Source organism: Dromaius novaehollandiae, chromosome 2 (genome assembly GCF_036370855.1).
Source record: "Dromaius novaehollandiae isolate bDroNov1 chromosome 2, bDroNov1.hap1, whole genome shotgun sequence".
In the NCBI taxonomy this organism is placed as follows: domain Eukaryota; kingdom Metazoa; phylum Chordata; class Aves; order Casuariiformes; family Dromaiidae; genus Dromaius; species Dromaius novaehollandiae.
The window spans coordinates 48412748-48429144 of record NC_088099.1 but is presented as its reverse complement, the minus strand read 5'-3'; the positions used below and the strand labels follow the sequence as shown (position 1 = coordinate 48429144).

General features: G+C 40.0%; 1 long non-coding RNA gene across 1 annotated transcript; it reads left to right on the top strand.

Moving 5' to 3' along the window:
* Positions 1-1692: 1692 nt before the first annotated feature.
* On the top strand, positions 1693-9781 carry LOC112979685 (uncharacterized). The gene is made up of 2 exons (XR_003258246.2): positions 1693-2106; positions 9564-9781. It is a non-coding gene; the product is annotated as an uncharacterized LOC112979685 (long non-coding RNA).
* The last annotated feature ends 6616 nt before the right edge of the window (positions 9782-16397 follow it).

Below are 16397 nucleotides of genomic sequence, written 5' to 3'. Positions count from 1 at the left end.
TGAGAAGTGGCAGAAAAATCGGATAATGTTTTTTATATAGTCTTGGTATTAACCCTTAAATAATTTTCTCTATGTGCATTTTAATTTGCACTGGCACATTAGCATCTTCCTAGAGAGAGCTGTGTCTGGATTAATTTTGCAAAGCAAAAGAATTTGTGTGTGGTCACAAAGAGCAGGCTAGGTCAACATAGTTTCTTTTCTTCCTCTTTGCACACAGTCTTTTTTTCCCTTTTCTATGCACCTCAGTTCTGAGTTTTACCTAAATTATACAGAATTTCTCTGTTTCACATTATGATGATATTCAAAGATGGCACAGTTTTCTGATCTCCGGTTCCACATTTCCTCTTAACTTTGGAGTCACCAGATTCATAGCAATGACTTCCAGACAGTAAAATGGAAGCTAGGATTTTATCACTAGCATTTTATCAGCAGGCTGGCAACACTTCCTCTCATAAAGGTTAGAAGAACTTCCGCCACTATGACAGCCTGCTTTATAGCTGTGTAAAGCTTTGCTATACTTCAGCGACTGAAGCTGTAATTTCCTATCTGTATGCCTTAGGCTTAGTTTTGAGAGGGAAGTTTCTGCTAAAGTTGTACGTAGTGATCTCTGGAAATGTGGCTGAAAAAATAAGTAGTTTTACCTAGAAACAATATAAAAAAAGCTCCAGTCCATCCAGCAGCGTTCCCATCGCTAGTAAGACTTTTTTTTTCAAATGATGGGAGGCAACAGTTCTTGGCCATTCAAACCGAAATATTCACAGGGAGCATTTGTTGAAACTTGTTGGGTGGGGAAGAAAAAGGGAGAGGGAGAAGTTTATTGTATATTCCCTTTTCTGTTAATCCTGGAAAGGTAAAACTAAATATGGAGCTTTATTTATTTCCTAATTATTTATGTATAACTTAACTATTGGACTGCTAATCCAACTCGTTTCTTTTGTCTTCTTGAGGATGAGCAATTGAAGAATTTTCTTCTTAACTCTGTGAACACATTTAAGTAAAGCAAGTATGTCTCCTACACTAGCACCTGGATGAAATTGTCTAGGTCAAGTTAGCAGCATCTCTTGTGCTTGTTATCAGTTACTAAGCCAGTTTTAGGAGATGGTTTGGTTTCAGGTAAAACTTTGTTCTTGGAAAATCGTGGCTGAAATGATTTTTTTTTTTTTTTTTCTCATGCACTGTCAGGTTCTGCCTGCTTGTCTTTGTCTTTTGAAACATACCTCAGTTTCTTCTTCTTTTTCAAACCACCAGCATTTGTTGATTGCTAGAATGGTCATTTGTGGCAGATTTCATTGTACTTTCTTCACCTCCTGTCAGTAATGGGCTAACATAATTACTTTCAGAGGCTTCTTTTTTTTTTTTCCTTCATTATCACCTGGTGAAGCAAGAAGTATCTAGATCTACACCCTGCTGTTGAAATTTTAATTTCCTGGAAGCAATATTTCATGATATACTGGAAGGCTTAGTATGACTTGATCTGTCTCTAAACTGGTAATATTACACTAATAGGAATCTATATCTTACTTAAGCCACCGTATTCTAGATATCCCAAGTTTTTGATAATGATGTAGGCAGTCTGCAAGTTTCTGGGACAATCACAAATAAATGCAGTTCTGGGAATGATATGACTAGGGAAGAGGGAAAATAGGGATGCCATGGACAGAAATCAGAATGTACTTCTAATGGAATTACCATCCTGCTCCTGCATCATGAGACAGACACAGTAGGACTGATCTGTCTTTAGTAGTCACTCCAAATTTGTTTTGTACATGACAATACTCTGTAGTTACTGCAGCAGAACATTGCATGAAGATGATATAAATATTGCAATACCATATCAAAGCATTTTGACTTGGCTGTTTTGTCTGGTTGGATAACTGAATCTCCCTTCCTTTTCTCTAAATTGTGGACATTCCTCCCTAAAGTGTCATCATTTCTGCTCCCACAGTCAACCCAGTGTCGACCCACCCACATTACATATGTTTACACAGAACAAACCTTCTCTGGTTCAATTCATCTCCTGGAGACATGTAACAAGAGGAACCGTGCAGCTCTTAGTTCATGGGATTCCCCACTTGCTCAATAGTTTCAAGTGTAACTCCCCAAATCGTAAGTAAACTCTGCTGTTGTGCACATTATATATATAATGTAAGCCTGCTCATGTAGTCTGGTTACACTCATTGAATATTCATTAAAATAAAACCACCACAAACTGATGATCCCAGATCCTGCGGCCTCTTAACAGATGGTGTCATAAACAAGGTTAATACCGCCCCAAGTATGAGACCTGTTTGTTTATGCATAAAAGGATAATGTCACTTATCAGGAGTGATTTATAAGTGTATTACTATGAGTGTGCATTTTTCCCTCACTTAAATACAGAATAAAGCAGGCAGAAGCAGAAGAAGTGAAGAAAATGTACCATGTATCAGGCACTGATTACGAACTTTGGAATGTCTTATGCTTTTGGCCTTTCTTATTTAAAGATATTTCTGAGATGCAATATCCTGGTATTTGTGCCTGTTTGTAAGACTTTGTAATTCCTAACCAGTCAGCTCTACTGAGACTCAAACATTATATCTCCATATACAAAGGAATGTGGGAGTCCTGTGGGTTCCCATGGGTCTAATTAGGACAACAAGAAAATCTTACCAAATTTGTAGTCTTTGAAATAAAATGACTGTACTACATTCTCTTGGAAGAATGTAAAGTCTGGCTCTCAGCTCTGGCTGGGCAATTTTTATTTTGTTGTTACCTTCCTCGTGAAAATCAAGGGTGGTATTATAAAGTCTTCATTCAAATATGTTCTTCACCTAAGTTTTTCAGGAAAGAGGAATTCTCTTCATTATATTCTCTTGTATCCAATACTGAAAAAAACACTGAAAAACTAAATGAAATGGTATGTGAGGTACAGTGAAAGGGTTAAAAGTCCTTATATCCTTTTTAGAGCTCCTGAAATTTTAATTAGTGGTCATGTTATTGCCATTTAAGGGCTGAAAGATTTGAGGCTGTTTAGATCAAAAAAGACATGACAATAATCTTTACATATTTAAAGGGTGCTTCTAAGAGGAAAGGCATAATCTTCCCTGTGCTGGGCAAGAAAAGAAAACCATAGACTTGATTTGGAGAGAGGCAGACTGAGCCTAGACATTAGCACAAACTAAAAGTAAGGAGAGTGAAGCACTGAAATGGTTTCCCCATGGAGATTGTGAAATTTCCATCACTGAAGATGTTTAAAAATCAGTTACGTGAATCTCAGCAATAGAAATATAGTTATACACCTGCTACATGGAATTGGGAATGGGCTAGGTGACTCTTAGGGTCCCTTCCAGGACCATTTTCACCAGTTTAATGATTTCACAGATATATTGCAAACCTTTGGGATGTATGATTTACTAATGCCTATTTTGGGTTAGCCTAAGGAACCTAATAGTCTTTTGGGACTGAAAATTCTAGCAGATAAAAATCTGGGTGTTGGATGTGGACTGCAAAAAATGATTATATCCTCCTGCCCTTAGAGACAACTTTAAAGCACCATCTCCTGAGTGCTTTTAATTTCTATGCATTACAAAGTAATTTCTTAAACCTGCTTCCAATTAATGAAGTTCAGTTCAAAAAATTGAGTTCATTTTTACGTATTTGATATTTACTGTCATGCTGCTGTAGTACTGTTGAATATTTTAAACTTATGAACTAGCTGAAGGCAATGAGACCAAATTCAAAATACCAAGCTGACTTACTAGCTCCTCCCACTAAAGTGCACAGATGAGAGATTGTATTCCTTGTGGACAGTTTTCTTGAGTTGTATTAATGAAGCACTATAGATGTTGCTGTAGAAATTAACTTTGTCCGCAAACCCCTCATCAATTTCCCCTTATTAAGATTTTGCCAAACACTCTAAATGCTTTCCATAACCAAGGCTTCTGCAGTCAAATTATAAAAGACAACACCATGAGAGGAAAATCTCTAGATAATTGAAGAGCAGCTGTCACAGGGAATTGATGGGCATTAAATCCACATTATGCACAAAGGCATGACTGCCTTTAAGGCCTTCTAGCTGTTGACTTTGATATCGTCAGGTTTCTTCTGCAAGAAAAGATATTTGGCTTCCACAGTCAGATAAATGGCAGGAAAGTGAATAAACTGTCTGTGGACTGAGCTTTAATATTCTGGAGAAATAATTTTTGTGGGTGAAACCCTAAACTGAGTTGTGAGACACCAACTTCAGCTGAAGACCACATTTGACTTCCTGCTTGACTTCCTACGTGAAGTGTAGGGTTTATCTGAAAACTGCAGTGAAATGCAGGGATAGCCAAGTCAGTACTGACCAAGCTATTCCATGCACCACAAACAGTACAACTACACAAACACTGTGCTGTTATAACCTGTCCTTCAGCTGTATCGGTTGTACCACCCTGTGACTGTGATCACAGTGCGGAGCCTGCTCTGGTTACAGCAGGGCTAATAGCTGCCTGAGAAGCAGAATGAATGAATGGGCTTGAGGCTCTGTGATACAGTGACTGAACTCTCTCCAGGACCCAGCCTAGCTAGTTTGTTACCGCTAAAATATCAGGGTGGCTAGACCCTTCTCTGCCTGTGCAGAAGCTGGTCTGTTACTGTTGGTGAGATACTTGACTAATTCGGTAGATGAACAGTAGGAAACAGGGCTGCTCCACTTGTCAGTTCTTTGGCCTGATCAGGTATTGCTTGCATTTTAACCTAACGTTAAGCTTTTCTGTGAGCACTGCACTTCGTTGTTAAGCTCAAAACAGGGAATTTTCTGCATAAGATCTCTACAGTACTGTTCAGAAAGCTTTCTCGCCTTTAGATGTCCAGAGCAAAAGCTGAGTGTAAGTAGATCACCAGCTGAGATCATAAAGAACTCTCTCTCCATGGTATATGATTTCATGATTAGAGGCTGTTACTTGAATTTTATCCAACCAATTTGTTTCATCTTGGACTATTCTAATTTTGCTGGCTGACTATTACCAGGCAACGCTGAATTTCAAGCTAGATTGCTGCTGCTGTCTGATGTTGCTCTTCACTGCCAAGATCTTTCTAATGGGAAAATGATTTCGGCTTTGCTCACATGGGTAACACTCATGTTAGCACTACATATATATTACAACAGCCATTGCATTTGTTTAAATGAAATGTCATATTTAAAGTCCCTAGCATACTTCTTTTGCAAGTTAAAACCTGAGTTAGTATAAAGACCTTAACTGTAAAAGCAACCTTATTAGGAAAGGTTAGACACTTCAGCTGTGTTGTTAAAAAACAAACAGCCCTCAAGCTCTGTAAGTGCTAACCTAACTTTCTTCCCAGTTCAGAGATCACATGTGGAGCCGAAGATGTGTGGACACATGGTCCTAAAAGTGCTCCTTTGTTCTTATCTCTACTGCCTTTATGCATAAACACTTCCCCACCTTCCCCAGTGATATATATTTCAAGGACAGGCAGTAGTGTGTAGGTGGAATTCACATCTGCAAGGCCATTTACTGCTTACATGGAGATATGGTATCTTGCGGCACAGAGCTGAAAGACACGTAGGTCAGAGACTGGAGGGCAGAGGGAGCTCTGGGAGTATTTCAGAGGGAAGAGGCAACAGCTCCTCGCTAATAGTCATGCCACTTGGCTGTGGGAAGAGGTAGACCAAACATGCAGCTGGAAGCTGTGGTTTCTCAGCACTCTGTGCCAGAAGCTTCTGATGGTTTTATTTCTTCACATAGTCAGGGATTTGGATAAACCTTCAGTCCTTGTGCTCACTGCTGCTGATCAGTCTTGGCCTGGGACCCTTTTCTGCTAAGAAGTATATTGAGTTCTGAGAAGAAAAAGGAATTTGTCTGATCCTCAGAACCTAAAAATCTTTGTTTATGTGAACACAGTCCTGCTGCATTAAGAAATGTCAGTCACATCAACAGTGTGAAACTACCCTGGAAACTGTGACATATCCCACTGGGAAGCTGCCAGGGAAACTGTAACATCTTCTACCCAAGGGAGAAAGGCAGTTAAAGAAATGACTGTTAAAATAGCCAGGGATTTAAGCAAAGGGAGGGTCCCTTCAAACACTAGATTTTCATAAGGTGCTGGCCAGAGGAATGGCTAAGAGTGCATATTGGATAGGATTTTCATTTTACTGAGAGAATCTAACAGCTCTTTAATAAGGAACCTAGTTACTGTAACTCCATTTTCCTAGGAGGAACTACAGTTAAATGGTAGAAAACTGGGCCCCTTGAAGTACGTATATATATAAACTATCCATTTATCTGTGCAGACAGCCACAAAGTAGGCTTGGAGGGCCAAAATGAGCAAAGGAGATTTGTCTGCTATAAAGCTGTTGTATAGAGATAATTTGTACAGTGTTTGAGACATGTTCTTTTTTTATATCAGCCAATGAATCATGAATAAAAACCTAGATGGGAGTAAAGCTCCTGAATCAGCTTTTCACTTCTGTAGTATTCTGTTCTCTGCTACTAATTTTGCCTCTAATTTTAGAGTAATGCTAGATGCATCTGACAATGCTGGTCTGACAAGGAAACCTCTGCTAGGTTTCCATTTCTAGCTGGTAGTACAGGTGTTTCTTTTCAGAGGCATACCTGTACTGTTTTTGGCCAGTATGTTGCCTATGACAACAATTTTGCCTGGAAAACTGAGGATCTTATTTGGGATACTAATAGAGGATGGTATGCAATGTGGGGAAAAAAATATTAGCTTGAGGCAAATAGCAGATTTATTGCACTGTGCCTCTGTCTTATTATTTATTCCTAATCATACCTGTGACTCAGTCGTAGTCTCTATATACTCACATGCATATGCATACACACACAGGTGCATTCAAGCTATCAGTCTCCAAAAGTCCCAGTGATCTGCCCTGCAAGGAATTATAAATTGTTTTACTGTGATGTATAGCAACATCTGATGCTTGCTTGCACTGCTTCAGACTCTGACATCTCTGATATGTAAAACATGCTGCTTTCCGTTGCGTTTGTCACTCAGGGAACAAGGAGCTGCCTTTAATGTTCTTTTGCTGGGTAAACAGAGCCAGCTGCTCAGATCCGTGCCATTCCTGAACCCCAGTGAATGCGAGGCTTTGGAATATCAAACAGGAATCTTCTCTGTTTCAGAGGAGTACCTTGTGCAATCCCTGGATTAATATTCTCCTTATGTCTTTCGTAAGAATCACAAGTTAATTAGCTAATGCATAATTCAGTGGATAAATTCTGAGTGCTGAAAAACATGCATTTTCTGCCATAGTGCCTTAGAGGTCCATTTGAGTTTAGAATTTCTTTGCTGGACACATAACAAGTGTGAAAGTGGGTATATTCTGTGCTGCAAACAGTAAGCAAAAGCAACTATGAACAAAACAATCTAATTTGGTTAATGTAACTTTCCCATTTCAGCCTTTTATGTTCTACAGTAATGCAGCATTTAACTACATTCAGTTAGTTGATTTGTCACCTCTTTGCAACATAATGTACAGTCCCACATACTGCTCATGTTATTAGAATTATTTCTCAGAGTGAACATTTAAATAATGGGAAGAAAAGCAAGCAAGCATAGATCTCTTGTCAGTGTTTCAGTTATATCAGATATTCTGTATCAGATTAGATAAGATTACATGTGGACCTCAGTGAGTTAGTTAAGTCCCTTTAAATTAACATAGTGTTTGCTCACAGTTGATCCAAGCAGTCATCTTTTCAGAAATTTTTAGAGATACACACATTGGGTTTTCAGTTTTGTCCATAATTTGTCCTGCATGTAAATTGTCAGAGTAACCCTGAGCACCATTCTTCCTATGGGATTCCCAGCATAAGATGTCTAGTTTAAACCTGAAAATGACAGCACAAGTGCATACTTGCAGAGTTATACGTAACAGCGATGATTTGATTGAATTGTTTCATTCTTGGAACTGCAGAAGGTTGATTGTGTTACAGTGAAGGAAACAGAAATAAACTGTATGAGGCGTAAATACTGAGGGAGGAGACAGTGAAGAAGCACACTGGACTAGTGCAGTACTTGGTTAGAAGAATATTAAGATGACCTACTTTGCCCTTCTGCTGCATGACGGATTGAAAAGTCCATGGGTTGATAGTATTTTTAAGCCTGTTTTGTTTTGATCCTATAATTAAAAAAATGTTTCTGCACTATTCTTTTTTTCTCTTTTCAAGGACAGTGTAAAAGAAAGCAAGAGTGTGAAGGAATGAGTATCTTTGGAGTGCTACCCCTTTCCTAACCCCGCACCAATGAAACATTTGTGATCTCACCTGGGATGTGAGCCCTTTTCCCCCCATTTGTTAAATGGGACCCATCCAACAATCTGACCCTGCTCACAGCCACTCTCTACCCATTTTCAGTTTCTTGTAGCCTATTTGGTGTTAGTTCAATGCACATCTCAAAGCACCAGCTCTGCCTGTGGTTGCTTTTCAGACAAGATTTCTGTTCTGTCAGACAGAGAAGAGGGGTCTCTGGGAGATAAGGGGGAACTAATTAACATCAGTGGCTGTCTGCTAGATGCTTTTACATGTGCCTTTTATCCACACCAAGCCCTGTGTACATTTCACACCAGCCGTCTTCACATTCATGATTGGTAATTTGAAGTAACAAACCTGTGTTTGTGTTGGTAAACACCACACTGGGTAAAGCCGCCAACCCATCGTTCCTCGAGCCTCTTTTGAAATCCACACAACACAGAATGACCCACCTCCCTTTGTGGCAATTGCGTTGCTAACTTCCCCTTACACGCTTCAAAAGGTGCAGCTGCCTGGGCCATGAGAGCACCTCTGCAAGCCAGGGTGGTCAGAGGAGAATGTGAGGACCCAGAGTTAAAAGGACAGCTTGATGGCGTTGCCTGGCCAGTCTCTGACTTTCTGGTGAAGAGTGTATGTATTTTTAAGAGCACGTCCTCTCTTCTTCCCTCCTCCTCCTCTTGGCCCTGTGGTTTACAATCTACTGCAATGACATTTCTGGTTCTTGGCTTAAGCTTCACAGTAGATGAACTCAGCAGGTTTTTCTAGCATCTAAGCCAGCTTTTTGAATGAGATGAAGTTAACCAATTTTCAGCCACTGCAGTGAACCAGACCAGACACTGTGTCTTTGTTCTTTCTCAGCCCGGGAATATAAACACTTATATCATATCATATCATATCTGTGTGGATATAACTGGTGAGCAATATTGGTTGATATACTGAGGGCAAGGAAAACAGAAGCATAGCACTTTGCCATTTCAGGCAGTGTCTGAGGAGAAAACTGAGGGAATTTTGTTGTTAATCTCCCAGTAGGGACAGAATTGCTCGGGAAAACCCAGTCAGATAATGATGGATCCTGTTTTTTGCAGAGCCGAGGAAAATGTATGAAATGAAGGCATCCAGATGAATAATGAGGTACCACAGGCTGAAAAGATAGGCCTCCTTCATAGTGTTTTTGAAAAGTATAGCTGCATAGCTAATATGTTTTTGGCTGAAATGTCAAAAGTATTTAGTGACTCTAAATGAGATGAGATGATACAGATTTGTCTGCCTCAACTTCACATTTCTTGCCTCTAACATTGAGTTTTTCTCTCTCTGTAGGTGCAGCTTTAAGGTCTATTGCTGGGCGCTTATTTCTTTGTATCAAGGCAAGTCACTGCAATGCTTCCTAGCGCGTGTTTGGCTGCAATCTGGAAACGTCTCTGCTTCACTGGGCTACTTTATCTGTATTCATCATTGTTTCAAAGTCTTTTTTCTCTTTGTTTATTGATCCCATTAGCATATTTTTACAGCTGAAAACCATCAAACAATTACTGTGTGGAGTTCAGAATATAATTACTGTGCTTTGGAAGTGGTCTCCTTCCTTACTGAATTTCAATACAGTATTTGTCCTTGTTTTTGAAGCATCAGCCAACCGGTAATTTGGCAATCCTCGTATTGCATTTCTAGTTGGGTGATAGCATAATGGCCACATAGCTAGTTTTTATTTGCCACTGCAATGATTTTGAAGTTTCCCAACAGCTACTAACTCAAACTTTCTCTCTTGAGAGTGGAAAGAAGTAATCTAAGTTGTGAGTAAATGTAATTTTCATTAAACAAATAACGGGTTGGTTCTCCCCCTCATAAGCCTGTGAATAGAAGCTCTACCTACAGCACTTCTGTAGCATTCTCATATGAGATTCTGAAAAGCTTTTCAGCTGGCAATTAAATTAGGATTGTCACATCCCATCACATGTGCAGCAGCCCCAGTTTACTCGCAAGGAAATCGAGGCAAAGAGAAGCGATAACTTGTTCATAATATCCCAGGAGGTGAGTGAAAGAGATGGGATTTCAAAGCCAGATCTCTTGGCTCTTGGTCCCTCTTCTTAATCCCCAAACCTGCCCTGTGGAAGCCAGTCTACTTTTTCTACTTTTTGTCCTTTTGAAGTTACCCATCCTGTCACAGTCTATGGATATAACTTCCGTGTATTCAGTCCTTCGACGACTGATCCTGCAGCAGACAGAGATATATTTAGATAATATTGGGATATATCTGTTTTATGGTAATTGTAGAATAATCAGGATGAGATCTGTATGATTACTTCTTGCCCATTCTGTATTTTTAATTGTTTATATTGACTGTCACACTAGATGATTGTTTAGTTTGGACCCATTAAACACTGTTACATTGCCAGTTTCATCCCACTGAGCAGTTACTACTCTGAAATTATTAGAAGATACCGCTAAATTAGTAAAGCAGAAACTGACACAGGAATTCTCATGCCTTTATCATTGAACCAGGGTACAAATGCAGAACAACAGGCTGGAGACAGATCCTGCTACCTGGGTCCACAGTACAATTTTATTTATCCTTTGGCAGAGCAAGATGACCTACTGTCAATAAGTATTATATGGGGGAAGTCTGAAAAAAAAATCCCTTGAACGTGGCTTTTTTATCTCATCTTGTCTACTTATACATCGTGTTTTCCCAAGCATTTCTTACTCATAGTTGGATACAGCAGTAAAATTTCTAGTTTGTATCAGGCTTTCTCAATCTCTCATTTGCATGTATTTCAAAACTACATCAGCATTAACGATAATAATACTGTGGTGAAATGGTGATTAATCTTATCAGCAGCTTATGAAATGGCTGGGTATCCAAACAGCTCCAGTTTCCTGGCTATACTTTCCAGATTGACAAGACAGCAAAATCTTTGTGCTCCATCCTCCTGTTAACACAAACCCACCGTGGCTGTGCCTGGCAAAGCTAAACAAATGCATCTATCATCATAGCCACTGTTCATTCTTCTGCCCACAGAGCACAGTTCCAATTTACTGGGCCTCTCAGCGATCTGATATTCATGAATTCGTCTTGATCAACAGTCGTCTGTAAAGCAGCAGAGGGTGTTTCTGTTTTATCAGATCTTGTGGTTTTTTTTGGTTGGTTGGTTTTTGTTTTATATATATTTATACACGTGTTTCTATATGTATATGCTTTTGTGAAAGTTTTGTGTGGAGTTTGCTGTTCCAGGAGATACGCATCGCCTCATCTCCTCTCACTGTTTTCAAAGTCTTCGTACCTTTCAGCCCTTATGAAGTGTATTTCTTGCTTGCCTCTTCCAAATACTCCTTTTTACTTTTACTACTTCTCTCTTTTTCATTGTTTCATTATGTTCTGTTCAGGAGGAGATATTACATAAGTATTACAGAGAACGGGGAACTACAGCTAGATTAATAATGAGTAGTGATAGGTGTTATTGTGAAATGGCATGTATCAAAAATCAGGAAGCAAACTCCACAATCAGAGCTATATTAACAAAGGTCTTGTAAAGACTAGTAACAAGGTTTGCTGGTCTAGTCTTGAGTCATTTCTACATGACTGTACAACACAGATTGTTGTTTGCTGTTACTGAGTTTCGTCTCTTTGCAGTGCATTTAATGTTGGAAGGGATAACATTCTGGAAATGCTTCTTCCTGTGTGCGTATGAATTCTGGAGAATAAAATCAAAGTAGAATTAAAAAATGGGACATGGAGAAAGGTCGGGATTGTGTAAGAGAAAAAAGCACTAAAGAGAGAGGATGACAAAAGTATTATACTGATGGGAGTTTGTTTATTTCTACAGAGCATAGTTAACCTGTGGGAAACTTTGCTGCCAAAAAGTATCTCCAATGACAATAAATTCATAAAAGTCAAAAAAGGATGAAGCATTAATACTGATTACTGGAAAATCTTCATTTACATGAAATAAACAGAACAAAATTATATATACATGAAAACTGTTATGCATTGGGCTATAAACTAATTAAAAAGAGATACAAAGAAGTTTTAACGGTGAGCAGGTTGTTTCCAAATTATCCTCCTTCTCTTCTTACATATTTTCCCCAAAGGACATATTTCTCTTCAAGGATTCTTAACTAGACAGATAGCTATTTTTTTATGCAGTAGTTTTGGAACAATTGATCCTATGTTTCGGCTGATTTACTCTACATCGAAAATGTCAGTGACAACATGTGTTGGTGTCTCCAGCTTGCAACGCTCTATTAGCATGAGTTAAAAAGAATGCCCATTTAATTTCCGCAGGCAACTTTGCCTTGAATATTTGAACGGTCCCATTTTTTCTTTTCATACGTAAGGATTTTGTTATCTCCACTAAAATGCCAGTTAGTAACAGCAAGACCTATAGAGGTCATTGACTGCTTAGCTTCAATAACATTCAGCAGTGACGAGATACCACTCATCATTTTTACAAAAAAAAATACATGAAGAGGAAATGTCTGATGGAGGAAAAAGGAGAGAAAGATTAGTGGCGTTAACGACTGAGAATGTATTAAGTATTTATGGATGACATTTATGCTTCCCTAATTAAGTAAGAGCTTTGCTTGCTCTATCAGCACTCATTCAGAAATACACTACTTTACCACACTGAATCATCCTAGGGCACACAAGCCAGGAAAATGGATCAACTTGATGATGAGAAGGCCTATTTCGTGTGGCAATAGTACCCTAACTGGCAATACTCACAGAAACTGAAGCAACTTTTTTGCTACTGTCAAATAACTCTTCATCTTTCTATGTAGTGATGCAATTTGTCCAATCTTTTGTCATGAATACATCTAAGAATGTATTTCTCATAGTTCATGCCAGAACAGATTGTTTGTGGTATTCTCCTATTGTCAGCAAGGTTTGAAATGCTCTGCCTAACTTCTGACACAAGGGAGAATCCCTCCCTCTCCTCTCCTTGGCCTGCAGGAATTCCATTTTCCTAGTCTGTTGGTCCTTTTTGACTGCTAAGGTGAGGGCTTTCCCAGCAGTGGTACCCAAGAAACATTGTTTGGGATGTTGAACTGTGCAATTGCAGTTTCTTCAGTTCAGCTGGCCCAGACCTCTGGTAGGTTTTGGTGGAAGTCTGGACCCTGGAACATCAGGTTTTGAAATACAGTTTCTTTACCAAAACTGGAAATTCTATAATTCCTCACCAAGGCTCCCAAACTCTCTGCAACTTCTGTGGCTTTCAGACACAGTACTTGGGCAGGACTGGAGCCGAAAACCAAATGGAGTTCCAGAAATTAATCCCAGATCAGTGGCAAAGAGTTTGAAAGCCCTGACATCTTCAGCGAGAGTTGAGGTTTACAGAGCCTGTAGACTAAGCTTTTGGAGCAGCAACCATTAGTAGTTCTTGCTGGGCTGGCTGCTTTGAGTCATGGATCCAGAGAGCGTAGGGCCAAAGCTGGGCCATTCTATCTCGTGGTGTGTCCCAGGACAGTGACTATGAGAGTACTGAAGCCCACTGCATAGTCATAAAGCCAGGGAATCCCACTTTCAATTTGCTGAAAGTCTACTGGCAGAACACGGCCGTTTCACCAAAGCACTATTTCTTAAATGAAACTTTATTTCACACACACAAAAAACTTTTCAACCATTTCTTTTGTGGAGGGGATTGCTGGTGACAAATGATGAGGCTCCCAACATCTCTGACAGTAATCAGAGTGGCAGTGTCCGACAGACTGAGGAGAAAGATGAGGAGGAGGGTGCAAGGTGACCAGTCCTGCTTTTTTTGCAAAGAACTAGAGTGCAACAAATATTTCCCATAGCTGATCTGTATCTTTCCTTTAGGGATGACATATCACATTTTCTACACAGATCTTTTCTGACTGAGTTCTAACATTCCATGTCATTCCAGAATCTCTTCGCATAGGATGCGTATGTACAATCTCATGTCCACTTTTAATGCCAAAATGTGCCCAGGAAAGTTCAGCGTTAAAACATGTGTTGATATGGCATCTGAATTTGGCCCGTAGCACATTACAATCACTTTCCCTCAATAAATAGCTGGTGGAAGACTCTGATTCTTTGTTCTGCTCTACCACTGTTTCACTTTTTGATGTCAAAATACTCAGGCAAGATGTTTCATTTGAATATCTATGGTAGAAATTACTAGTGTTGTTCTTCCCTAGCATTTGCTTGACAAATTAATTACCAATACAGTTTTGTGCAGCCTGTGCATTTGCAAGTCTGTGTAAGGTGGCAGCTGAGGATTCAGCTTGTGTAAATTAATTATAGGTGCCATTGACCTTGTGTGAAAATGGCTGTGGCACATATAAGATTAAGAGCTACTGTATTATGCTGTCACAAGGAAGCACCTGCTCTTTGTATTTCTGATCAGTCAGTGTAATGAGCTGGATTGTATCTACTTTAAGAGTACGATATCTCACTCTGGGGAGTGGGAGAGCAAGAGAAGGGAGGTAATTTTGGACGAGAGTGTACCTCAAGTGCCTCCACCACCTGATGCAGATGTGGAGATGGGGTCATCATCCAACTTTGCTCCCATAGGGTAAATGGCACTCTGGCAATGCCAGGATTGGCCTGAATCAGCTGCAGTGGGATGGAGGTGCTACGTGGAGTTATGCTCGCTTTGCCCTTGTAGGTGACGTGCATTTATTGGTGGTATCAGTGAAACCTATTTAGCTCCCCTGATCTGCCACATAGGAAGTGGCAGTCTTCTGATCAATGCAAATGAGGCAGGGAGAGGACACGGTATAGTTAAAGATCGGCCTCAGTTCAGAAAGACATCTGCTTAACTGCTTTCACATGTCTCAAATTGTCCAGATAATTCAGTGCTTTGCTGAACCAGGACTATCATTTGTCTACTAGTGTCTCAGAAAAAGTTTGGAGATTGTTACACATATAGTTTCCCTGCTCTTCTGCTTTTTATCTTAGGGCAGGGGGAAGTTTGCATGGATGCTTTTTTTTCTGAAGAATCCATCATCTCCCTCTGCTTATTCCTCAGCTGAAAGAATTATCTGTCTGTGAGATCAGTTGGTTGCTGCAGGAACGATTACATGCCTTGGGATGATTATGATTTCAGCTTAGGGAATAAATGAAAGGATCAGACACTTCTCAAAGAGTAAGTAGCTTTTAAAATTTCAGATGTCCTTGGAAAAAATACATGTATATTGTCTGAAAAAAAAAGTTTTCTGAGTGTAGCAGTGCCTTCTAAGTGTTACCTGGGGCAAAACTGCAAATACAGCCATCCAAATTATAGCATTCGTAAACTTTTACAGTAAGACCTGAAGCGCTGAGCACTGCTGATGCAAAGTGCCAGTGGGCCATTGCAGGGCTGATGCTTTATGGATAACTTTGGAAAATACTCTAGTCTAGATTTGATTTGTAGCTATATCAACGTAAACTGAAGTAAGAGTAGCCTTGCCCTGGAGACAGTGGCAAGGGTAGCTCATTGGGTTACTTTGGAGTGGTGCTGAGATGTGAAGTGAGAAACTGATCCTTCATGTGTGAAAAACTCCGCATAGTTTTTCCTATTCTTTCTTCTCAGTTTGAGGAAGTTGTCTTCTCCTTTCAGTCATTTTTCTTCTCTCTAAATCTTCCTTCCTCAAATGAGCATGACACCAATGTGACAATGCTGAGAGTGTTTCTAGATCTCCACTGGGGAGGGCATGTTGGCACAGCTGCCCAGAATCACTGGGGTTGGAAGGGACCTCTGGGGGTCTCTAGTCCAGTCGCGTCTTGAATATCTCCAAGGGGGGAGATCCCACAACCTCTCTGGGCCCCTGTTCCAGTGTTTGACCACCCTCACAGTAAAACCTTTTTATGTATATACAGTGGAAATTTCCTAAGTTCCAACCTGTGGCTGTTGCCTCTCCTCTTACTGTGCATATCTAGAGAGAATGATTTTTGTCTTCTCTGCACCCTTCGATCAGGTAGTTGCAGGCAGCAGTGAGGTCTCCCTGAAGCTGGATGAACCCATCTCTCTCAGCCTCCTGTCATACGTCCTGTGCTCCAGGCCCTGACCATCTTGGTGACCCCCCCACTGGACTCACTCCAGTATGTCTATGTCTTTCTTGTATTGGGGAGCCCCAAACTAGGCATGTACTCCAGATGCAACCTCTTAAGTGCCTAACAGAGGGAAAGAATCACTTCCCTGGACCTGCTGGCTACTC